The sequence below is a fragment of the Anoplolepis gracilipes genome, chromosome 4 (assembly GCF_047496725.1).
Source record: "Anoplolepis gracilipes chromosome 4, ASM4749672v1, whole genome shotgun sequence".
In the NCBI taxonomy this organism is placed as follows: Eukaryota; Metazoa; Arthropoda; class Insecta; order Hymenoptera; family Formicidae; genus Anoplolepis; species Anoplolepis gracilipes.
Window position 1 is genome coordinate 11,045,546 of NC_132973.1, and position 12,914 is coordinate 11,058,459.

The 12,914-nt window shown below is 40.2% G+C and overlaps 1 protein-coding gene across 7 annotated transcripts in view; it reads left to right on the plus strand.

The window, feature by feature from the left end:
• Nucleotides 1–577: 577 nt before the first annotated feature.
• Hipk (Homeodomain interacting protein kinase) overlaps nucleotides 578–12,914 on the plus strand; it is a 34,630-nt gene continuing 22,293 nt past the window's right edge. For 4 of the 7 annotated variants that reach the window (XM_072889644.1, XM_072889650.1, XM_072889647.1 and 1 more), the window contains exons 1-2: nucleotides 580–732; nucleotides 1,440–2,788. The gene's annotated coding sequence lies outside the window, so the exon portion shown is untranslated. Of the gene's footprint in view, nucleotides 733–1,439; nucleotides 2,789–12,914 lie in introns of all 7 variants that reach the window. The other 3 variants (XM_072889646.1, XM_072889649.1, XM_072889651.1) reach the window with 2 other exon arrangements.

Genomic DNA, 12,914 nt, shown 5'->3' on the forward strand with positions numbered 1-12,914 from the left:
TTATTGATGTTCCATACGTTTTTAAATATGTATTTAATTTGTATTTAATTTACATTTTAATTGATATCTAGATATTTATATATTTATTACTTTATTGACATAGCACAGACATACATATTTTTTATCGAAACGAATGTTTAAACTTGTTCTATTCTTGTTAATTAATCAGATGTGGTATTTTAGAGACTACATTAGTTAAATTTGAACACTGTTTTTAAGCACATTATCATATAGCAAGACATTTTTCACGAAAAAAGTTTAAGAGAGAGTAGTCATTTTTCGCTTTATTATAAATCGCGTCATCAGAGGAGGGTTAAAAAATATACGTGTCTGTTATATTTAGCTAAACATATTTGTGGCTTGGCAAATTCGAAGAGAAATACGCAGTTATTTTCCGACACACTTTATTATTTAAGCTGTGTTTTTGCTACGGCGCGTTTGTAAATCTGACGCAATCGCGTGAAAGTGCTTAGGACGCTTGAAATTTTACTCGTCTTCGGTCAGATCTCACAAGCGCGATTATAAATCGCCGGCTTAACCTCAGTGTAAGATCCATTGTTTTCGTATTTTTTCATAGGGAATCAGTTCGGTGCGGTGCGAGCGTGCAACGCGAAAGGAGAATGAGAAACCACCGACGGTGGAAACTGTTACGATCGTGCTCCATATAACGATGTGGAAGCTAACGTTACGAAGAATCGGCAACGTTGATGAACAAACCGCAGAAATATCGAGGTAAAAAAATATATATTTTATTTATTAAATGTCATGCCTTTTTTTTATAAGCATATCTTATTAGATGCTCAACTTTTGAATTGTATACTGTCGAAATAACTTATTGTCGTCGTGCAATTTTTCTTTGTTCAAAGAAAAATAAAGCAAAGAATTTTTAAAGACTTTTAAAAGACGCAAAAATGAAAAATAGCGATAAATGATAAAACACGGATCACTAGAGGCGATAATAGATACTGTACGAATGCACAGCATAATCCTGATTGTGAATTTCTCTTTTATTATCATCATGCGCTTTATATTTATCGGCTAAAAGAACACACTTATAAAGATGAGCTGAATAAAAATTATCTCGATAAAATGTGTGAAAAATTATGCATGCTACGTGACTTATACATATACTTGGATACTTGGCACATTCAAGAATCTCTCAAACAAAATTGATAAATATATTTAAATATACATTTTAGCTGCAAAAATTTATATTACATATGAATATGTATGTATGTACAACTTTGTTGTAAAAAGAATGCAATAAATAGATAAAGGTTAGTCTGTCGTTATAAAGGAATGACTTGATAAAAAAAAATTATCGTGCGATGAGGGAAAAATTTCAAAACTATTTTATGCGTTTTTCAATCGCACCATCGCGGAATAAATAATCGATACGTTCGTTATACAATAACCGTATTCAATTTTTAATTTCAAAGACAACGCCGTCAAAATTTAATCGCGGCCGGTGTGCCACAATCAACAGTCACCAATCGTCCGCTCAGCCCGCAGTCTGGCCGGCACTGAGCGCTCGACTCGCCGAGCAGCGACGAAGATTGCCGAACGCCTTTCGTGTCTCGTCTCCCGTCTCCCGTACGTCACGCGGCGACGGCAGCGGCAGCGGCGGCGGCGGCGGCAGTTGAGAGTTGAGAGTCGAGACGAGAGGTGAATCAGTTGAGTCCGAACGCGGTCGCGCATGGCAGTGTGTGGTGGAGCGCGGTTCACAACGGGTCGTCGATGGTAGTAACCGCATCGCGGCAGTAGCACGCCAACAACAAGAGGGAGGAAGGAGGAGAGCGACAAGGACAGGGACAGATAGAAGCGTGGATACGGATACATGATCGTAAGACTGCCGAGATAGCTCGCACCGCCTCGAAAATAGAACGACGTATCGCTGATCGTCACATCGTACATCCTACATACTACATACGGATACAGTAACACGTACCCCGCGCGAAACGAACGTTGACGTAACGACACCGCTGGTTCGTGCGAAACATGTACATGAGGGAAATAATTCGGGCTCGTACGACAGAGTGGCGAAAGGTGTAAAGAAAGTGGTGCAAGTGCGCGCACGTCGGCGGCGATAGGAGTCTGGAATAGTAGCGGCAACGGTGACGACGGCGACGACGACGAGGGCGAGGACGAGAACGAGGACGAAGACGAGGACGAGGACGATACAGACGTGATAGTGGTGGTGTCGGCGGTGATTTAAACGGTGACACACAGTTAGTAGTGACGGTGCCGAGACGCTCCGATGATCGTACTTCGGTGTCGTTGGTCCGCGCAGTGGTAGAGAAGAGGAGCGCACAGCGCACTGCGCTGGCCCAGTGGTGGTGCGCGAGCGTGTTAGTGCGACACGCATTTTGGTCGGCGGGGCCGCGTGCCGCGTCTCGCCGCCGCGCCGCGCCGCGCCGTCGTCGCCGTCTCGCTCCGTTCTACTGTCACTCGTCGTCATCGGGCGGCGCGGTCGTCGGTCGTCGGTCGTCGTCTCGCTCGACGGCAACGACGGCTCCCTCTCCCGCGCCCTTCGCAGCGCACCCGCCGGCCGTCATCGTCGTCGCCGTCGTTCCTCGTTCCTCTCAGTCGCTCTCGCCGGAGGCCACCGCACCGAAGGCGTCCGCGCGACGAGCCAGGCCAGCCGCTACGCAAGATGGCTGTGTGTCGCTGACGAGGGGCCGACAAACCGGACAGGGGTACAGACAGCCCGGGGATATAAGCGGAACATGCGGCTACGCGATCGTCGGGCCCGTCCCTGAAGAGAGAGACACTGGCCAAGAAGCGAGAGGTGAGATTCTCTCTTGCTATCTCTACCGCTTGCCTTGTCTTTCCTCGCCTTTTCTCGCCTTTCCTCGCGTCGCATCTCGCTGTCCTTTTCTCTGTCTGTTTTTTTTTTTTTTTTTTTTTACCGTCCTGTCAATTTCTATCCATTTTCGTTTACACGCTTTTTCCGTTTTTTAAACATTCTCGCGACAGAAATTGTCGGCAATGACACTTTCGAATTCGAAACTTTCCAGACAGCGATATATCGACAATGAGGTTTCGTGATTAAGACGACGGAGGAGACGTCCGGTCCGACGTGCGTGTCTCCTCGCACACGTTCACGCTACAGCGACAAGCTGATGAGCGAGTGAACGAACCATACGTGGACTCTACCATCACCGCGAGCAGAAATTCACGTCGCATATATCGGGCGTACGAAAAGTGTAAACAACTTGAGAGATATCTCTTCAGGATATCTTTAATAACGTAGTACGCGTACTCCAATTTTCAAAACTTTACGATAATAACGTATTCGTAACATCTCTCGCTCTTTCTCTTCCTCTCTCCTCCCCGCCCCCTGCCTCTCTCTCTCTCTCTCTCCAAAAACTCGCTCATCATTGGGTATCTTCCACGACGACGTGGAATTGTACGCGCTCATATATCTTGCACAAAGTTTTTGTGTATCGATAACGACCTGGTCGGTATATCTCTTCTCCTATCTCCCATTATTATCCTCTGCTCTCGCCCTCCTACATTCGCTCTCTTTCTCTCTCTCTCAGCGTCTGCGTGGCTGGCAGTCTATCGGTGTCTGCACTTTGTCGGTCCGCACTTTCCCCCGTGCCAGGCTCCGTCCTGTCGATTGAATGGCTCTCCTCTATACACGCATACAATACAATCGCGGAATAAGAGCCTTGCTGGAAACATCTGTCGCGCGACCGATCTAACCTAATCTGCAAAATTCGCACGAAATCCATCGTCGTCGTCGTCGTCGTCGTCGTCCTCGTCGCGACGATCGACGTGCGCGCGCGACCGACCCGTGTCCGGGTGGTTGGCATTCCCCGGCGCGTCGATGTGCGTCTTATTTTCGAGTCCCGTCCGCGAGAGCAATTCGATCCGTCCGAAACGCCCCGCAAACGTTACGCATTATCCGGAACGCAAGCGGATATCGCTACTATTTTTCGTCATTTCACGCTTTCGTAATTTCGCAATGTATTAAGTATATTTTGCATTTCCCCGAATTTGCGGAAACTTGACGATCCCTTCCCGGAATCGGAGAGTAAGCAGGGTATAGCTGGAGTAAGCGCGTATCCCTCATCGCGTCGCGCGACACGCTTTGACGTTTGCTCGCGAGCAGGCAAACGCGTGATAATTGCAGCAAGCATACGGCATCGCCGCGAAACGTATGCTTTTTTTTTTTTTTTTTTTTGCGAAATAACCAGCTGTCTCGAAGGATCTCCTTGCGAGCGAATCGATTTGACATAACCTAGAAATTGCGGTGCTACGCTCGTTGAATGACGAAGGCTTCCCTACGTTACGATGTCGAAATGGACGTAACTGCATTAGAAGATCCCTGTTATCGGTAACACAAATTATTTTCGCTTTTGTCGCGTTACTTATTGTCAGGTCGCTTTTCGCTGTATCGCGAGATACACAGCATTTTTTTTTTAATTATATAATTTGTCTCGCGTGAAAGTTTATTGGCATACGGTGGAAATACGGAATATTATCTTTTTCCGAATGATAATGATGAATTTCAAATTATAAGCGCCGTTATTTTCCACATTCGTTGAAATTGTTTATCTATTTTTTTTTTCTTTTATATTACAATTTTTTACATAATATAAATATTAACGCTTTATCGCACTATCATTGATAAATAAGAATAATCTGGACATGAAGCGTTAGAGAGAAAGCCGTTAAGGCTTATTTAGACTTCTACACAAATATGATTAGAGCCAGGTTTGCCTTGGCTCCGCTTTAAAACGCGAACCGTTATCTGACATTCTGACGTACTCACTTTCATTTTATTCAATTATGAGACTGCGAGATTTTAATCGCATGTAACTGATCGTCCGCATTACGTGCCAGCAGGACGTTAAGCCTCGCAAGTAAAATTACAAGTATTCCGAGTGAATTGAATTTACAATTCTTGCTACCTGAAATCCGTTTAGGCGTTGTCCTTCGGAAAATCTTCCAATACGTCGGCAAAAATGAAACGTTTTATCGGTTTATATCTTAAATCGCGAACCGCGACGTCGCAACATCTGTCGTTTGTAGTCGACATAACGAGTCACGTCGAGCTGCGTCGCGGAAACCTTTCTGGATCGCGATTTCCTCGCGTCACGCTATTGCTCGCGATTGTCGGCGCGACGTAGTCGTTGCCTTCGTCGGGTCTGTCCGTCGACGGTTGTTAAATCGAGTTCACGCATACATATACACGTATACATGTATACACGCATACACGGGTGTCGGATTAGAACATACGTCTGCGTACGTCAGTGGTGAAACTTTCAAGTTTTCTGCTTCTTTAGTACAAAAATGTGCTTTCATCGCACAAACTTTATACTATCATTATATTTATATAATATTCATTTTGTATTTTTAATTTCGTTGCTGTTATACGTATAGTTGAAAAATTCCGTGATCAAATCTCTCCTGTAATATCGGAGAAACCGCTCTTTCATATATATATATATGTATATAGGGTAAGATGGCCATAGTTTTTTTTAAAATGCAAAAAAACATACTTTTATTTTTGTTATTTTTTAATAGCGTTTGGCATATTATCTTCACTGAAGCTTAAATTACGTAATATTATCGAAATTAAAAGGAAAATTTATATTATCAAAATAGTACGACATAAGCATTGGCCATCTTACCCAACTTTTAAGGAAAAGATGGCCATAATATTTATAAAAAAATAGTGAAAACGAAAATAAAAATTATAAATTATATAACAATTTACATATCTTTATAATATGTCTAACGTCGATTACGATAGCTTAACTGTCATTTATTCGACGTTACATAACAGTTTTTAGTGGACAAATGAAAAACTTTGCAGCTAGTCAAAAGTAAAACGATGATATAAGATTCACAATGTCGTTACTTCGAATAAGGTATACATATAAACTACCGTACATATCGATTATCTTTGATAATGACTGAAAAAGCGCACTATGTAGCGATTATTGAAAAAATGACATCCTATGGCCATCATACCCTAGTTTACCCTATCTCCGTGTGTAAGAGCGTGTTGATTTTTGGGCACACCCTGTATATGTGCGCGCGACTGGGTAGTTTCCATCGGGTACGAACGTCAGTGTGGGCTTCGGCCATGCGGGTATCTCCCTTATACCTGGATATTAACATGGTGAGCCCGTCGGCCCTTCGTTTTCGGCGATAGGCATTGTACCGGACTGGGGTTTCAGTCGAGTTTGGACGGTGCGCGCTGGAACGCGTCGGGGAGTGCCCTAGCCGTAATTAGTAATTTTGCGAAGAGGCGGGCAGGCAGGCCTGAATTCGGTAAGAGCTTATCGATTCGCTCGGTTCGCAGCTACATTTCAGCGTAGAATTTTGGCAGCTCGACAGTGTGTTTGCAACGAGTGGCCTGTCTCTTGTTGTCTTTTTTATGTCACGAAACGTGAGAAAAAAATGCGTTTGTCTCGTACCCAAGGAAAAGAGAGAGAGAGAGAGAGAGAGAGACGATTTCTTTGTTGCAAAATGTTGATTATAAACAGCACGTGGCGAGGGGAAACTTTTATTGTCGCTTTTTTTGTAATGTGAATCATTATTTATATCGTCTTCTTCGAGCTATGTAAGATTGAGGGACTATGGCCGCCGTGAATCGTGTAAAACATCGGAAAAGTGCGCAAACAAATGTATTTATCTCTCGACTTAACGATCGTAGTGACTTAATGACTTGTTATGTATTCCTATTGGCACGTTTTGCAACGGGCTCCGGGACAAATTTCAGATATAACAAGATAATATAACGATTTCACCATCTCCGTACACAAGATATGACGAACCTAAGCGTGGAATTGGAGAGTGTGCCACATTTGAGAAATATTAGCGATGCTTGGAATAGCTCTCATCGCCGTGTTCTCAGCGGGCATATTTCGCAAACGGATGATTCGAATGGTACATTAAACCCCGCCTCTTGGAAAATGCAAATGACAACACAGTTTCTTATTTTCTGAAAATCTTACACGTAGCTTTCTCCCGTAAGCTGTTTATTCAATACGATGTGAATTTTTAATATTCTTGTTAGCATCACCCCGGCGACTGGGAGCTGTTCATTTATTGTGCATGCGCGTGTTAATTTCCATAACGAATAACTTTGCGATAACGTTGATGTCGTGATTCATATATGAAGAGAAAACTCTCTAATTTTTAAATTCTTCATTCTAAAGAATAACAAGTGAAACAAAAACTACGAACTTGTAGTTTCAAGCTATTTTTTTTATGACGGAAAACATATTTTTATTTTTCGATAACATTACTATAGATATATATCTGACTGTCTCTATCAGGGCCAATATTTGAAATGACAATTAATGGACGAATAGTCAATATCAATATATACACAAACTATTTGAATTGATTTATCTATATAAATAACATAAAAATGCCTCAGAATGATAATATTATATTTTACGCTTATATATTTATTACGAATAATATGATATTTATGATATAAATATCGAAATACTGAGCATTTTTTTCTTATTTTACGTTACTTTCCAAGATATTCGAAATTCCAATATTTGAGCAGTTCCCTAGTTATTTCGAGATAAATCAAATACTTGAGAATATTCTACTGATAATTTGGTACCAGCTTAATGTCCACAAGTTATATTCGAATATTAAGAATCGAGGAACAAATTTGAAATTGAAAATGTTTTAGCTTCTACTCTTACTAATTTTAAGCTTAATCCTGAAGATTATTCCTGAAATATGTTTATTTGATAAAAAGTGGAGAAACTGTAAAAGGAATGCGAAATGATACACGATAGTTTTTAGTTATTTATTAGACATGTTCAGTTTAGCTTGGTTTCTCGGCTTCGATTTTTTTTTAACGAATCTTTCTATATACACGTCGCGTTGTACACGTGCAGGCATTTCAGGACATACGTTGCTTGTCCGTTAGGGCATTTTTGTGCGGCTGTTCTCCTTTGCGGAGGTACGCGGTGTACGTGTGTGAGTGCGTCGAATACATGCATACGAATGCATTCGTGTCCGAGTACATTGCACCGGCTGGTAGGCGCTGACACGTCACATTGCTGAAGGAATTCATTATACCACGAATTTTAACTAAGTAAGATATCTGTTAAAATTGGCAAATGTCCAAAGCGTCGTTAATTGTACCAATTCGAATCCTGCTTTAACGCGCATACAAAATATGCATATCTTTTTTAAATATGCATATCATTTTAATTTTACAATTAATTTAATTACATTCAATTTAATCATGTTACATGTTTAATTAATATGTATTACAAATTTATCAAGAATTAATTATTAATATTTCGAATATAAGGCTCCTAATATTTATAAACAAGTAACAATCAACTTGGCGAACAAGAGCCATACGCGGATGTTAATTCGTAAATTTCTTTTAGAAATTAATTTTTTCTGCGAAAATTGAAACGTGTACAGGGCACATATTTTACTTGGTGTATTTTACCAAGAAATAGATTCTCATTTTTGAGAATTCTATAACTCCTCTTTACTCCCCTAAAGAGACGTAGGTGAGAAAAATTCTTGGTAAAATACACCAAAAAAAAATATGTGCCCTGTGCACGTTTCAGTTTTCGCGGAAAAAAATTAATTTCTAAAAGAAATTTACGCATTAACATTCGTGTATAGCTCTTATTCGCCAAGTTGATAGTTAATTATTAATTTATAAATTAATATTAAAAATAATTGTCGCGTCGATTCTTTATATTCGGAATTCCCAGAGATTTTTATTTTATGCCAAAGGATACCCTGAAATTCCAATATTTCATCGTATCTCTTAAATTTTGATTTACGAAAAAACGTATAATTCTTTTAGACGCGGAGATGAGATACCGCGAAATTGTGTTTCTGGGATGTGGTAAATTGGATTCCCGTACGTATCCTTGACGGGGTCGTGTACAAACTCGCCGGAAGAAAAGATATCATTTTCGGGTCCGTAATGACACGCGCGCCCCGTCATATTTCCCGTCGCAATATTCTACATTAGCTCATGCCTGGCCCTGTAGGCCATTATCACCGCATGGAGGATTTTCTTGGCTGTCCATTCGTCTAGTCCGCGTTTCTTCGTTTGAAATCCATCGCTGTAAATATACGTCGAACGAATATCTTGTGCGTTGCAACGACAGACGACTCGTCCTTCTATCGTCGAAGGAGTTTGATCGATATAAATATCGTCCAATGGTCTCGGCCGAGGTTTTACCATACAGAATCGCGCAATGTTTGCGTTTTATCGATTATTCGCACGAGAGAGAATTAAAAAACGGAAGCGGTTCGGCGAAACGCGCGAACACGTCCGTGGATATTTCGTGAAAAAAAAAAAAAAAAAAAAAAAAAATACATTTTCGACAGTCACGCACGAATTGATTATCGCCGCTCGAACAGTCGGAAAGAAATATTTTCAACGACAAGACTGACGTAAGGACGCACATACATGCGTCTTCATTGTGTATTAATCCGTGGAACAATTGCTTAATCGCCTATTGATTTGTCGGCGCTTCTGCTTCTACGAAAAGAAGCTCCTGCACGTTTATTTGCTTCGACACGCACCTTGCGTAATATAAAATAATAACAAGCGGACGATTTAGTCTATGCGGCTGTATAGTTTATTTGCGCAAGGGTGGATTTACGTAAAAATTATAATTAGATCACGCAAACGAAGAAATACGTATCCTTAGTCGACGCATATGCGTAAACGAAACACGAAATACGGCACACCGCGATATCTCTTTGATTACAAAATAGATTTGATTAAACTTCAAACGTAACGCTGCTTTCTAAAAAATAGATTCTTTGAAATTTAAATAATTTATAACTTGTTTTTTCCTTTTTACGACACTACAATCGAACGTCAATTCTTGAAATCAAAGTTTTCAAAGATTGTAAATTATTATTCAACGTATTTGCAAAGAAAGATTACAATCTTCAACGATATAATTGAAGATTCTATCTCTAAAGTATTTCGTCCGCGTATTTTTTTTTTAGACAAGATCATTATACACGTCCGCAAAACTTTCCAAGGCTTTACTAACGCGTAATTTCCATTTCTTAGAAACGCGAATTTAAGACAGCTTGGGCAAATACAGTCTTGGACCGTGCCACTGATATACACGCGCCTTTATTAAAACACCCGGTGGAACCGCGGAGGATTGCATTACGCGGTTACATTTGCATTAGGCGCGATTATTTACGGTACAGCATTCGCAAAGGATTATTACTCCGCTCCCTCGATTGTTGGCGACGTCGTTTCATGCGGCGCGGCGCAAATGAAGCTTAACGCGCGAGAGTCTAATTTGTCGGCGAATTTTTGCGCGCGCGCGAGAGAAAGAGTGAGAGAGAGAGAGAGAGAGAGAGAGAGAGAGGAGAGGATTGCCGGTTATAAATAAGGGACGTAACGTCGGACGTTTATGGTCGCGATACTAGGATTCTAATTTACGACGATCGGCGTGCGAGCCTCCTTTAGCGCGAGAAATTAATGTAACATCGCGCAAGAGCGACGCGGCGGCGGCGTTCTCGTTTACGTCATGTGTCATCTATAATTAGTTGCCCGCTCCGAGTTCTGATAATATTTGCCCGACTATCGATACTTTTGTCGCGCGATACTCTCACACGCATATCGATACCATTCCGCTTGGTTCCGTTTTAAAAGTAACTTGTCGCAGATGCGTCGCGCGGTATATTGATTACATGCTATCAATGTACGTGGGGTAGATGTATCAGTGAATGACCGGTCACCGATGCATGACCGCTGAATCTACGCTTACTCTCTTCTATGATCGCAAGAGATAATACGCAATTCCACCTTTTTGCTAAATACGTACGAAAAGCGAATGAATTTTTTTATCGCTTTTTTTTTTTTTTTTTTTTTTTCTTTCTATCGGGGCTCTCGAAAAAATCCCGCAGACTATTCAGATGAGATATAAAAAATTGTATACACACAACATATACATTATCGTGCCGTGAATACCTTTATGAGGTGTATTCTTCCGTTGATTTCGTGACTTTTTATATTAGGCGTCTCCTATGCATTTATATGACAGCAATCTAGAAAAGTGAAATTATTAACAACGTCTGTAATAATTTGTCTGTCGTATGCCATAAGCGATGGTTTGTTTTTTTTTTTTTCTTTTTTTTCCCAATGACGTAAATATTTTTTTAAAGCTTATTGTTAGATAAGCTTATTGTTAGATATTTTTTCAGTTTTTTTCCAACACATATATCTTTTTTACAGCACGATATTTATCGAAGTGCATTAAGAGTTTGAAGCTTTTATAGAGAAGTTTCAGCACATTCGCTATTGTTAAATACGCGTTCTCGTAACGATTTTTGTAAAAAAAAAAAAAAAAAAGTTACAGTATCTATAAATTGTAAATTTTCCTAGCATGTCCAGTGAGGGATTTACGCATTAGTTTTGTTTCGTTTGTGTTTGTTAATCCGTCATAAAATGCAGTTGAATGGCTGCATATAGAGTGCTTAGAAAAATACAAGAAATAAACCATTAGCGGAAAGATAAAAATGAACTCTCTGCAACTTTCTTAGCGAGAATTTATAAACGTGCGATACGTATATATATTTAATTCGAATTTGACTTATTATCGTTGAAAATTAAGACATTTCTCGCACACGTTTTAATTATCGGTATAATTTAAAATAAATTCTTGGAGAGAAAAATTTTGTTTCAATGAGTTGTGCGATTAATATATTCTACTGCCTAGTTTTTATCGTCGTATTTTTTCATCACTCTGTATACATGATTGTAAGTCTGTTCGCGACAGTTGACGCGATCGGTCACTTGGAATTTGCTGTTACTTGGCTATCGCAATTTGCCACAAAAGTTTTGGCCGTTCGGCAAATAAGCTCGGATTTCCCCGTTCATCAATCGATCCGCTTGACTCATCGCGCGGAATATAAGCGCGGAGCTTCGATGCACATACCTACGTACTTACTCGCACGAACGTACAGCGTACAGTACATATACGGATTATAAACGCGGGGGCCGAGCGCTACAGGGTGACGCAAAGTTTCGTTAATTTTATTCCAGGCTGAGTCATCGGGACGTGACCTGACAAATTACTACGAAACAGTTTATCCCGTTGCTACTTATTCCACCGAAACAAATTACTGCAATTTCATCCATTCGCATTCGCGAGTCAGTTTCCTATTTTGTTCCATATATATGTTTGCCGTACAATCTTGGACAAAATATCACGTTTGTATATAGGATATATTATTTTCATATTTTATATACATTTACTGTGGTGCATTAATTGATTTTTACATTAATTGATGATTATTAGTTGATTCTCACCTTCAAAGAGAAAGAATTATGCGATTTATCGATTCAATTAAATAGATTTTCAATTAAAATATACATTGAGTGATATCATTACATTTATCATTACATATTAACATATTATATTTATTATCTTCAATTAGATTTTTAATATTAATCTTTTAATTAAGAGTGGGGGGAATACGAGGAATATATTTTCCCGCAACCGATGAGACGAGATCATCGTCATTTTTGCGTCGAGATACGTTATTTTATTTTAATTTTTTTTCTACAACTTGTCAAACGACCAGTATGGCCGTACTACTTGTTTGCACCAGTTTATTAGGATCCGACGAGTGTCGAGCCGGTTAACTTAAACGTAACTGTACCTCGTGATACCGTGGATCGTTCGTAATGCCGACCAGCACTATTTCTGACAGTCAGCACTATAATTAGAGCACGTCGCGCACGTTAGATAAATGACAACGGAAACGATAGAGAAGGAGAAAAAGAATGAAATGCGTGTCGATATGATGAATAGATAGGTAACAGGTAGAAGGGAGAATTCAAGGAGGTGGGCTTAAAATCGCGCAATGTTTCCGAGACGTTAAGGATAGCGATCGATCGGATGTTTTCGTTC